The sequence below is a fragment of the Pseudophryne corroboree genome, chromosome 1 (assembly GCF_028390025.1).
Source record: "Pseudophryne corroboree isolate aPseCor3 chromosome 1, aPseCor3.hap2, whole genome shotgun sequence".
Taxonomy (NCBI): domain Eukaryota; kingdom Metazoa; phylum Chordata; class Amphibia; order Anura; family Myobatrachidae; genus Pseudophryne; species Pseudophryne corroboree.
In genome coordinates this window covers 83,088,583-83,101,732 of record NC_086444.1, presented here as the reverse complement: position 1 = coordinate 83,101,732, position 13,150 = coordinate 83,088,583, and the positions used below count along the sequence as shown (strand labels likewise).

The 13,150-nt window shown below is 46.7% G+C and overlaps 1 protein-coding gene across 6 annotated transcripts in view; it reads left to right on the top strand.

Annotated features, from left to right (window-relative positions):
* CPLANE1 (ciliogenesis and planar polarity effector complex subunit 1) overlaps nt 1-13,150 on the top strand; it is a 250,462-nt gene that overhangs the window by 119,836 nt on the left and 117,476 nt on the right. The gene's annotated exons all lie outside the window — the stretch shown is intronic.

Here is a 13,150-nt window from a genome sequence, read left to right as displayed (position 1 = left end):
TGCGGGTGGGGGAGAGGCAGAGGAGTGGGGGATGCAGATGGGGGAGGGGTCCGGAGGCACTGCAGGTGGGGGAGGGGCAGGGGTGCCACAGGTGGGAGAGGGGCAGGTGTGGGGATGCTGTGGATGGGTGAAGGGTTCTGGAGGTGCTGTGGGATGGGAAGGGATGGGAGTGCCGGGGGTGGGGTAGGGGACCGCAGGCACCATGGGTAGGGTAGGGGCAGGTACGGGTGGTGCGGTGGATGGGAAAGGAGGTCCGGAGGTGCTGCAGGTGGTGGAGGGGCAGGTGCGGGGGTGCCATTGGTGGGGGAGGGGTGGGTGAGGGGGGGACCGCGGATGGAGGAGGGTGTCTGCAGATGCTGCGGGTGGAGGGGGGCAGGTGTGGGGGGGAGACATATAAGGGGGGTGAATGGTGGAGGGGGCCTGGAGGTGCTGTGGGTGGTGAAGGGGCGAAGGAGTGGGAGCCGCGGGTGGTGTAGGGGGTCCGGAGGCACAGCATGTGGGGGAGGGGTGGAGTGCCGCATGTGGTGGAGGGGAAGGTGCGGAGGTGTGGTGCATTGGGGAGAGGTCTGGAGGTGCTGCGGGTACTGTACATGCCATAAAAGGTAGTTGGAGGGTATGCAGTAACAGGGCCAGGACAGGGGTGACAGGGTCAGAACAGGGTTGACGGGGCCAGGACAGGGGTGACAGGGTCAGAACAGGGGTGACGGTGCCAGGACAGGGGTGACGGGGCCAGTATAGGGTTGACAGGGCAAGCACAGGGGTGACAGGGCCAGGATAGGAGTAACAGGGCCAGGATAAGGGTGACAGGGCCAGGATAAGGGTGAAAGGGCCAGGATAAGGGTGAAAGGGCAAGGCCAGGGGTGACAGGGACATGACAGAACACAGGGCACGGGAGAGATTGGTATTAGGGACAAAACAGTGGTGACAGACAGATGTGTCTTACCGGAGTCACTGCTGCTGGCTGCTGCTGTTCCACTCCAACCTGTTGGGATCTGCTGCTGCTGGAGACTTGGCATGGTTGATTCTCTCAGGCTGGAGTCCTGCTTCCTCTGCCCGTCCGCATCCCTACCCCCTCCTCAGTTACACACCGCAGACCTCGCGCAGCTGCCAGGCACTGTGGTAAGGTGAGACTGGAAATGACTGGTTAGCCCCCAGGAGATGCTGCGGCTGGAGGGAGGAGGGGGTCATAGCATGCAGCTTGGATTTCTGCAGCGCTACCCGCCAGCTAAAGTGTGTGAATGAGCTGGGCGCACCTCACTGTGGGTGGCAGCGCTACAGCTAGCGGTGGGGTTGCCGGGGCTGGAGATAACAGAGGCAGTACGGAACCTGCACAGCGGCAGGTGCCCCACAAAACTGCAGCTAAGAAGTGTGGAGTGTGCTAGAAAGTGACGCTCCTCCGCGCCAGAGAGACCCTGCTGAGTATGCCGATGTGGGGGGTCAAGCACACAGTGAGCCGGTGCCCGTCTGTCTGTATGACATACCCGTCACCCACCCCCATACCTCCCAAATGTCCCGATTTTCGCGGGACAGTCCCATTTTTTGGGGTCTGTCCCGCTGTCCCACCCGCGGGTCGCAGTGTCCCGCGGTGGGGGGGCAGTTGGAAAGCTCCTGTACTCGTTGTTCTGCTTAGCAGAGCAGCAGAGCAGCGATGAATAGTGGAGACAGAGGGAGAGGGGGCATCAGGGGGTACGGATTAAGGGGGGGTTCCAGCAGCAGAGCCGGATTAGGGAGGGGGGGGGGGCAGGGGGTACGTACCGTTGGCCCCACAGTTTTAGGGGGCCCCCCGGCTCGAGTAGCTCTGTCCCATCTCAGAAGCTCCCCCGTCCTACCAGCAACAGCGGCAGCATTGTGCTACAGTCAGCACACGCTGCTGTGTATTGGCAGGTCTGTGGTGTTACAGGGAGGCAGCAGTCTCCCTGCTTTCTTCTGCCTGTGCGGGTGTGTAGGGGGGAGCGACCACCCCCTCTGGATTTAGCCCTAGCTGAGGGGCCAAAATCCCATTTAAAAAATAAAAATAAAAATCGGAATTTGCATAAGGGGGAGTGGCCGCGCGTCCCGCGATTAGGCCACGCCCCTAACCCCACAGCAGGCACAGCAATGAGATAGGGCTCCACTGTCTCAAGTGCCCTGGGCCCCCCGGACTCATAATCAGCCCCTGGGGGCATGCCAGCAGCTCACAGAGCGCTGGGCATGCCCCCTCACTGACGAAAACGGGGCCCTCCCGTGAAGCCACGCCCCCTTTTCGCCGAGTGTGTGTGTGTGTGTGTGTATCCCTCCTTCTGCCTGAAGACAGCTCCTGCAGAAAGCTGGGAGGTATGCACCCCTGCATGTGCCATGCCCATACTATCTGCTTCTGCTCCTAGTCTCCTGTAGATTTGGCCAGATCTGTGACTCATTTGACTAACTCCGCCCAGTCTTGTGACTCCGCCCAGCGTTAGCAAATGAATCACAAAGTCACAGAATAGGGCTATTATATAGGAGATTGTTGTGGATAATAACAACCTGTCCTTGGAGCTGACCCAAACAATATTTCATATGGAGTCAGTTTACTGGGTCTCATGGGTGTGGTCCTAATATTGAACAAGACTATAGGTAGGCATTCTGGCCAAGTTCTTTTGGTTTCTGTCATCATTTTCTGTAGTTTTAGCTTATGGTCAAAGTTCAGATGTTCCCCCTCCCCACTCGCCTGGGGACGGTAAGGCACGTGGAAGGCCTGCTGTACCCCCAAATCTTTCATTATATGCTGCATGACTTCTCCTGTGAAATGTGTACCTCTATTTGATTCTATAACCTCAGGTATCCCAAATCTACATACTACTTCTGCTATCAGTTTCTTTGCAGTGGTTTTTTTTGTGGCTTTGCCTACTGGCCAGGCTTCGGCCCAGTGACTAAACATGTCCGTTGCTACTAGTACATATTCATATGGACTGCTTCGTGGCAACTGTATATAGTTGATTTGTAGTCTTTGAAATGGGTAAGAGGCTTTGGGTATAGTTCCTAGAGGTGTCTTGGTTCTTTGTCCTGGATTGCTGATTCCACAGATCCAGCATCCTGCTACAAAGTTTGTTGCAGCTTTATTGAAGCCTAGAGCTATCCAATGCTCTTGTACTCTATTTACCATGGCTTCCTTTGAATGATGTACTTGTCCATGAGCTACTTGTAACATAGGTGGAAATAGAGCTGCTGGTAGACAGTACTTTAATTCTCTTGACTTCCAAAGTCCATGTTCATCTTCTTCTGCCCCCAATCATCTCCATTTCTCTTTTTCTCCTTGTGAGGCTTGTTGTTGAATTTTGATCAGCTCCTCTTCACTAGGCATTTGCTTCACATCTTGAGCTACTAAGACTTGCTCAGGTTCTTTTGATTGTAAGGCAATTCTCTTGGCTTCTGCATCTGCAAATGCATTTCCTTTAGCTTCCATGGTTTGGCTCTTAGTATGTGCTTGTACCTTGATTATGCCAATCCTTTTAGGTAGTTCCAATGCTCTGAAGAGTTCCATAATCAAACTGGCATGTTTGATGGGTTTTCCATTTGCACCTTTGAAGTCCCTACTTTTCCAAATAACAGCGTAAACCTGGGACACCCCCCCAAGCATAGCGTGAATCCGTGTAGATGTTAGCTGTCATGTTTTCAGCATGTATGCAGGCTTTGGTCATTGCTATGAGTTCTGCTTCTTGTGCTGACATTCTTGGTCCAGAATCTATGACTTCAGTTTCAGTTGTTACTGCATATCCTGTCCTCGGGGATCCATTATCATAATATCTTGATCCATCGACGAACAGGTTCATGTCTGGATTGTCCAGTGGTGTATCTTGGACATTAGGAAGAGGTAAAGTCTCTAATTCCATGAGGGCTAGGCAATCATGTGGAAATGTTTGTGTTGTATTTTCTGCGTCTGTAGCAGCATTTTCCTCCTCATCTGACGATTCACCATCATTACCATTTCCCCCTCTCCTCCCCTCTTTTGAATCGTTGATGGGAAGGAGTGTAGCTGGGTGTAGTACAGTGCATCTTGTGATGGTGACATGGGAGGCGCTTAATAGCGCTACTTCATATTTGGTAAGTCTGGCTGCAGAAAGATGCTTGGTTTTTGCTTGACTTAGTATTTCTGTGACAGCGTGCGGTACTTGTATACACAGTGGATGATCAAGCACAAGGTCTGTCACCTTTTCCCTCAGTATTGCTGCTGCTGCCACTGCTCGGACACAGGATGGTGCTCCTCTGATAATCAGATCCAGCTGGGCTGAACAGTATGCCACTGGTCTTTGTTTTGGTCCGTATTTCTGGGTGAGCACCCCTAAAGAATGCCCTCTGTTTTCATGGCAGAATAGGTTAAAAGGCTCTTTGTAATCAGGCAATCCTAATGCTGGGGCTGTTATTATGGCTTGCTTTAGTTTTCTTACTGCTTCTTCAATGGTGTCCCTGTTTTCTGCTGACGCCTCCTTTTTTGTTAATTCATATAGGGGATGCATCAGTAATGAGGCTGAGGGTATCCATTCTCTGCAAGAACCAATAAGGCCCAGGAAAGCTCTGATTTCTTTTAATGTTCTTGGGGTTTTTGCTTGAGTTATTGCTTTTGTTCTTTCATCAGTAAGATGCCTTGTTCCTTGGGATATGCAGTGTCCTAAAAAGATAACTCTTTTCTGTACTAGCTGTAGTTTGGCATTTGACACTCTGCAATCTTCTTCTGCCAAAAAGATGAGTAGTGATGCTGTTTCCTTTTTGTAGGATTAATGCCATTGCCTCTGAGAAATCTGATGGACTGGTTGCTCCCCCTTGGGGTAATCGTGTCCAACAATATTGTTTACCTTCGTGAGTGAATGTTAGAAACTTCTGGCTTTCCCATTCATCAGTAGATAATCTGTTTTTCCCTCCTTTTGAATCTTGAGATTCAACACCTTTATTGATTAATGTTGGAAAAGGGTTGCTGAGTTGAGGGTAATACATCTTCTGATGGTTACTTGTCGCACTCTGGCAGTGCTACTTCATACATGGTCAACCTTGCCACTGACAGGTGTTTGGTTCTTGCTTGTTGAAGCTTCTCTGTACCTGCATGTGGACCCTGGATGATAAGTTCATGATTCAGCACTATGCCTGTGCTCTTGTCCTCTTCTAGGACTACTGATTCAGCACTGTGTCTGTGCTCTTATACTCTGCTAGGACTGTTGCTGCTATCACTGCTCTGATGCCGGTAGGTGCTCTTTGATTACTGCTGTCAAGCTTGCTTGAGTTGTAGGCCACTGGTCTTCACCTCAGTCCATGATTTTGCGTAAGGACTTCTATGTATGGCCTCTTTCTTTAATAGTCAGGTAGTTCTAGGGCTTGAGATGAGGCAACTGCTGTTTCCAAGTGTGCAATAGCTTAATTCATCTGTTGCTGTATGTAGGATGCGGACCCTCCTCCCTTTCAGTGTTGTCATACAATGCTTGCATGTAGACTGGTGCTAGAGGTATCCATGTTCTGTAGTGTCCTACTAGGCCCAGGAATGATCATCTGACTTGCTTGACACTAGTTGGCATCTTAGCTTGCAGTATAAATCTTTTTCTTCTCACTTTTGTTAGATATCGGGTACCATGAGTGTCCTTGGAAGATTAACTCTTGCTTGACTAGCTGCAATTTCTCCTTTTGAGGATCTGCAGTCTTGTTCTTCCAGAAACTTCACTAAGGACACTGCCCCTTCTTGGTGCTTCTTTTAGTAGTGGTGGCAATCAACAGTTCATTCACATCCTGTATTTAGCTGTGTGTTTTGTGGATAAATCACTTGGTGATATAGCCCCTCCACAGGGCTATCCTGGTCCAGTAGTATTGCTTACTTTCTTCTACAACTGGTACTGCGGGAATGAGCCAATACTGAACTTCTGTTCTAACTTGCTGCTAAATAGCTTTTTGTTCTTTCCTTTGATAAGTTGCTGGAAAGTTAAACTTCTACTGGTGTGTACTGTATTCTCCTTGGATAAGCTTTAGTACATTGTGCTTCAGCAAAGTCACTGGACATGTACTCCGAGGTCAAGAACTGGGCTGGTATTGGTGACTGTAGTTCTTGCATCTCCTGTCCTTTTAAGAATTTCTGAATTCATCAGTTCTTGTGGTATCTCCCTCTGCTGTCTTCTGCGTGTGCTGGCTCCAGTATTCATTAGGCACAAACATATTTCTCCAGTGGGCAAGGTGACTGTAATTATACCTTCTGCTGTTTCCTCTGGAGACATTATGTTCACTGGGGAGTACCTGAAGAAGCTTGTACTTCATATTGGCAGAAGAAGCATCATTTATTTGTCTTCTGGAACTTTTTCTGTCTTGTTCCTTATCATTTGCTTTAAACCCCGGAGCTTCTGTTGCTTTAAATCATGGCATTATCTCTGTAATCTTGCCATGTAGTACTGACCACTTGTCGGATGTCTTTCTTTGTCCTTTTTAAAGCAGACTTCCTTTAGTCTCCAAACTTTCATGCGACCTTCATATTGTTTCTCAACTTTTCTTTTTTCAATCACCTCTCTTTATGATTCATTCATTATTCTTCATACTTTGTCCTTTCTTCACTTGCATATTCTTTCTCACTGCTGCTGGCATGTCATCTTCTTAGTCCAAGTCCACCCAGGCTGGTGTTCAACATAATGATGTTCATGCTGGGAGTTGTTGTTCCTCTTTGTCTTACTTTTCCTGTGAGAGATAGACTTGTATAGCAAGCTTGTATTTCAGGTTACATCTTTGCTTTCTTGCAGGGGTAGGGCTTAACCTCCCAACCCAGTCGTTGCAATGGCCTGATCTGTAAGTAAATGTAGAGGAATCTGGTTGTGCATAAAAACAGCTCTTGAAACCCTTGTGTCTCCTGTGGGTAAAGTCACTTTAATCGAACTGCCAGTGGTGACTGAGTACACTGTTGCCGACACAGGAGTTGCACACCCTCATATTCTATCATCTTGTGTGTCGTATAGTGACTTTATCATAGTAAGTTCTGATGGACTCAGTCTTCTCCTGTTTCAAGTCTGGGGCTGCTGGTGCCCTGAGTGTCTGTGCATGACACCATCTCTTAAGTCTTGTCATGTACATCTTTCCACTTTCAAACGTTGTTCTATTTTCCTCTGTCGGAACGGCCTCTATGGCTGGGCAATTGTTTGCTGCAATTGCTGCTGCCATGGTGCTTACTGCTTGAGCTGTTCCTGGTCCTAGTATAGCCTCACACAACTGGTGATAGTCGACCCATGCTGGTGTCCATATGGCTTGAATTCTTTCCATATAGGCATAAAATGCTGTTGGGTTTTTTCTAGGATCTGGGGACTCTGCAACTATTTTTGCGAGGTCGTTGCCATACCAGGGTTTGTGGTGTTGGCTCTGTACGATGTATGGTTCATCCACCCTGGTTGCATCATTTGTGTTGCGTATTCTCTGCACTTGTACTGGATACAGAGCAATAGGCAATGCTGACCGTCTTTCAGCATTTCTGGTTGCATAGTTATCTTGGCATGGCGGTTCATGGGGTGAAATCCAGTTTTCACAATTTGGGCAATGTTCATATCCTTCTGGAATGCAAAACTAACATACCGGACACAATCTTTCTGGAAAATATGTCACTTTATTCTGTACATTAGGTACCTGGGCATGAAAAGCTGTAGAAGCTGTGTCTTGATCCCTTGCTTCTCCTCTCCGCCTGATTTGCACCCTTTCGCCTATAGTTCCTGATTGTGGACTATTGTTTACTGGACTCATAGCTTGATTCCAGGTGTCTACCACTCGTTTAAACATGAGGGGAACTTTAGGTGCCCAGTTTCTTTGGTTTGATCTTGTTGGGGTTTCTTGTGATAAAGTATCAGGACACTGGGGCATACTCTGTACACATAGCTCAGGTAAATCATTCGGGTTTTCAACCACAGATCCTTCCAAGATAGGGCTGATTATTCGCCACTCTTTTCCTGGTTCATCTCTTTTCAATTTCACTGTTAGTGAGCTTGCAGGTGATTTAATTCTGTTCATACTAGGGGTACCTGGGTGTGCATGCATGTCTGGGTATAGGGGTGGGGTATAGTGTGCAGGTGCTGTTGCTGAAATTACAGGCAGTGAGTTTAACGCTGGTTGTGGTGCTATTGGGTACTCTGGTACAATGGGGAAATCATTCTATTCTCTGCTTCTAATTCTTTTACAGTGATCCAGATGGATGCTTGATCTCTACAATTATGCTTAATTATCCAACTCTTGTTACAGGAGGCAAATTTTTCCCATTTCTCTTAGTCTAGTGTCCCTTCTGACGGAAAACCTGCTCTTTTGAAAATGTTACTTATTCCTTTCAGAGCTTTCCTCCCCTCCCTGTTACTAACAATATCCACGGGTTTGAACCCATCCTGATGTGGTATTTTAGTAACCCCTTATGAGGGACTTAAAATCTCCTTTCAGAGCTTTTCTTCCCTCCCTGTTACTAACAATATCCACGGGTTTGTCAGGCCCTGACATCTTTACAGACCGCGCTCCCATGCCTGGGTGAACGTGCGCGGAACCCCTCCTGATGTGGTATTTTAGTAACTCCTTATGAGGGAATTAAAATCTCCTTGTGAGATGCTGACTCTGAAGAATTTCTTCTATCCTTGTACCTAAAGAGCTCCTTAAATCCGTCTGTGGACAAATGACTGGGGTTGTAGTGTTGCCCCTTCCTCCCTGTATTGGTGGAAAATCTATTAGTACTGCTCCCCAAGTGAGACCTGCATAATAGATTATTTCTTCTGGATCACTGAGATGCGTCCCTAATATTATTGTTAAGTCACTCCAAGGGTCTATTTCCCTGCCTATATAGACTCCTGCTTGTACCAGTATCCCTGTTGTTCCTTGTGTTCTTGGTAAACTCCCCACTATTCTTGGAATTCGTTCACCTTGTGTCTGGAAAATTATGTGTCCTGTGCACCGCAGGCAATCATACCTGAGTCTCCTTTCTATTGGTGTTACCATGTAAGTTTATCCCTTGTTTTCTTTCAGACAGTAGCTGTTCTTTATTACTGACCCAATCCTACCCCTTAACTGTCTTGCATAGGGACATACAATATATACAGTACAATGTGTGCAGGAGAATCTAGTTACTGACACTGGTTTCATTATTCAGCAGACAACCCCGACTCCCCCCACCTTTTCAAAAGCATATTGACAGAGTACATACAACAGTGCAAGGATACAAAAACAAGGATGACAGTAAATGCTATATCTGTTATCTGTGTGCACGGCAGCTGTTTGAGGCTGCACGGGCAAATGGGTCTTAGACCTGGGATTATGTGGTTCCTAGGCCAATAGGTTATGATGTTAGACCAATCATTCTCAATGTAATGTTCCAACAATTCTCTTTTTAAAATGACAACCTATTGTACAATAAAATTCGTCATCATTTTCCACATAACCAAATGAGAATTCAGTGCTTGTAATTGCCACCAATCTCGGTGCTACAGACCCTTTGTATTTTCTTAACACAACAACACAGGTACAAGATTTGCATACACCTCTTTGGTTATTTCTCAATTCAAACTGTTTATCAGCATTAGAATACACTTTGGCCATACGCCACCTTTTAAAAATGTAAAATTTTTCTGAATATTTGATTAATTCCCCCTGTACACTTGTGACAAATTAGCTGAAGATATTTACCCACAATTCAACAATATAACATCACAATATATATTTTACCTTAAAAAAAATTTTCTTCTTCTGACTGATACTGGGCTCTTTAAGATATTCTCTGATCTTCTCGACTGGACTTTCCCAGATGCATTCAAGAAAACGCTGAGCCAAGTGAGCAGGTAGAAATCTACACATTAAGTCTCACTTACCGGTTTTTGTCATCAGCGGTTCCTGAAAGATCTGAGGATTTGTTGCCAGTGGAGGAGATGCTGGAATATCCCGGGACGATGCCCCCAAATGTTAGGGTATGTTAACCTATTCAGGTCTGGTCTATAAACTCTCTGCAGTCATCAGTCAGAATTCTGTTCCTTTAGCAACCGGTTGGAGGTCAATGAATGATAAGATGACACAAGTTCATGTGTAACCGAAGCAAATCATAAATGACCTGCTAGGGGCCGTCATAGCTTTATTATTTATAGCTTGAAAACAAAGGATTCATGTTTGCCAATACATTTAGCCAATCAGAATACACCATGTATGTCTTGAAATTCATCGATTGTCATACAATGTTCCAAGTGGCAACTAGAACAGCCTTGAAAATGGTTATTGTTTCGTTTATCAGTCTTTCGGACATAAACTCAGAAGATTTCTTTCAGCATTCTTCTCAATTAGCCTTGGATATATCTGGTGTTGCTTTGTCCGCCTTGGATACATTTAATGTTGCATTTGTCTTTGTACAAGTCATGCTTTAGGACAAGATATTCAGCAAATATAGTATTCTGACCAACTCAGCAATATTTTCTTAAGGACACATGAACCCATTTTGTGATTAACAGTAAATATCTTAATAAATGCTAAAAAGCGTGAATCAATATATATTTGCTATACTGCGGAAGCTCCTACACTATCATATTCCCTGTGGAACACAGTGTACCTCGCTGCAGAAAAGGATATTTATGGTAGACTTACTGTACCATGGTTAAATCTCTTTCTGCAAGGTACACTGGGTTCCACAGGGCGCCCACCCTGACGCACTTAGCTTCTTTGGGTTTTGTATGGAATTAGCCGCTAGTCCCTTCTCCTGTCGTGAGAACGTGGTTCTATGTGACTAACATCTGCCTTCTCTTTTACCTGTTTCTGCATTGGACTGGTTTCAAAACTGAGCTCACAGTGCCTGGAGGTGGGGTTATAGAGGAGGCCCCGCAATGCATCCTGAGACAGTCTAAAGCTTTAGCCTGTTGGTGCCTCTGGATCAAGATCCATCTCTACACCCCAATGTATTCCCTGTGGAACCCAGTGTACCTATCAGAAAGAGATTTAACCATGGTAAGTCTACCATAAATCTACTTTTTCCGCAATGCGCCGACCCGGAATATCCCGGGTAGGCGCCGTTTACACTGCACCCGGGTGCAGTGTCTTCTGGCCGGTGCTTGGAGATGACGTCATCTCCAAGCTCCGAAAACCAGCAGATCGGGACCCTCGGGGCATGGCCTCGGTCCCATTAGGCCATGCCACCAATTCGATGCTAGCCACCACTCTGGAAGCTGCTGGGCTGCCCCCAGCCTCTGGCACACACTTTCCCAGCCAGCTCTGCTGTCTACATAGCAGGACAGACAGCAGCGATGACAGCATGCGCTGTCCCCCCCAACCTCCCGGCCACCCGCGGGACACTGCAGTCAGGGAGGTATGGCCTCTCACATGCTGTAAACTGGTCCCGGGTTGGATGACCTGGGTAACCCATTTACACTACACCCTTACCAGGGTCATTCCCAGGTCCAACCCAGGTATACTCCTTTCACACTGACAAATATTTCCCGGGTTATTGCACATGAACGCGCATCAACCGGGGAATTTGCTCAGTGTGAAAGGGTCCTGAAAGAATATCCCGGGTCGAGCGTCCCGTCACTTCATCCCAGGTCGTGACCTGGGTTAAAGCCGGAATCGACCCGGGATGCGTGTAGTGTGAACGGGTAAACAGAGTCAAATCGACCCGGCACCCGTTCCCTGCATAGGAGGAGGCGGTGCTTGGAGATGATCATCTCCAAGCACTGCCTCCGGTAGCGTCAGCGGTGACGTCCCCAACCCGGCAATATGCCGCGTCGGGCCGCAAGTCTGAAAGGGGTCTCACCTGGGAAGCACCCGTGTACACATTCCCGGGTGCAACCCGGCTATGTCAATCTGAAAGGGGCAGTAGCTACCCGGGTAGAGGGAGCCGTTTTCCCTACCAAAAAACACTGGTCAATGTGCGCCCTGAGCTAGTGGAAAAGTGGTATTAATCACATTAAAATGTTAGAGACCTTTAGTTCCAGATGTAGTGGCGCAGGCTATATGTATGCACTATGCAGTGCTACAGTCTGTATATAACACTGAGATATGAAATAGCTCTCTTGCTAAAGATTAAATTATTACCAGTTATTTATATAGCACACACATATGCAGCACGTTACACAGAGTGTTTGTCCAGTCACATCAGATTACAGTCTATATTCCCTACAACTGGCCTGGCAAATCTGTGGCTCTCCGTCTGTTGTGAAACTATACATCCCAGCATGCCCTTACACAGTTTTAGCATTCCCAAATAGCAGAACAATGTCAGGTCATGCTGGGACCTGTAGTTTCACAACAGCTGGAGAGCCACAGGTTGGCCAGGCTTGCCCTACAACATGTACATACAAACTACGGTTAATGTTGTCGGGATCCAATTATCCTACAGTATATTTTTGGATTCTGGGAGGAAACCGATGCACCTGTAGGAAACCCAGGCAAGCACTCAGAGAACATACAAACTCCACACTGTTAGGACTGTGCTGAGAATTGAACAGAAGATGTCAGTGCTATGAGGCGGTAATGCTAACCATTTCCCCAACCTTGCTGTTACTGTTTAATCCTTACTACACACCTTAGAGGACTTCAGGAAATGTGTTTAATTGGAATTTTACAAAATATCTTCAATTTGCCCTCTGGAGGGTATATTTTTTTTGGGTAATATATAAAACTCAAATGCTTAAATAATGGTAGACAGATATTGACCAATCATAGTCTTTTTAAACTCCTTATTTTGCTTAAGTCACATTAATTCTTTTAAACTGTTTAATAGTTTGCCTTCGTCGCATGACTTTTCATTGACTGCAGTAAGTGTTAATGCGTGTAGCTGGACATTGTGGCAAAGAATTGAGGCACAGATTTATCAAGCCTTGGAGAGTGATAAATTACATGCTTATAAAATACCAACCAATCAGCTCCTCACTGCCATGTTGCAGGATGTGTTTGAAAAATGACAGTTAGGAGCTGATTGTAAGTTACCACTCTCCACATACAGTAAATCTCTCCAAGTTTTCATAAATCTCTCTCATTTTCAGTCACTGTATAATAATTTGCTGCCAATCAACGTGCAGTTTATCACTCTCCAAATCTGGGCCAGTCACAATCTCCTCCCCACAATTAGTACGTTGATGTGGGGTCCTGTTTTCTTCAGCCTATCTTGTGTGTAGTTTGACCAGCTGTACAGAAATGCTCTAGTCCTCCTCTGGACCTCTGATGTGCTGGAAGTGCAGGCAATGAA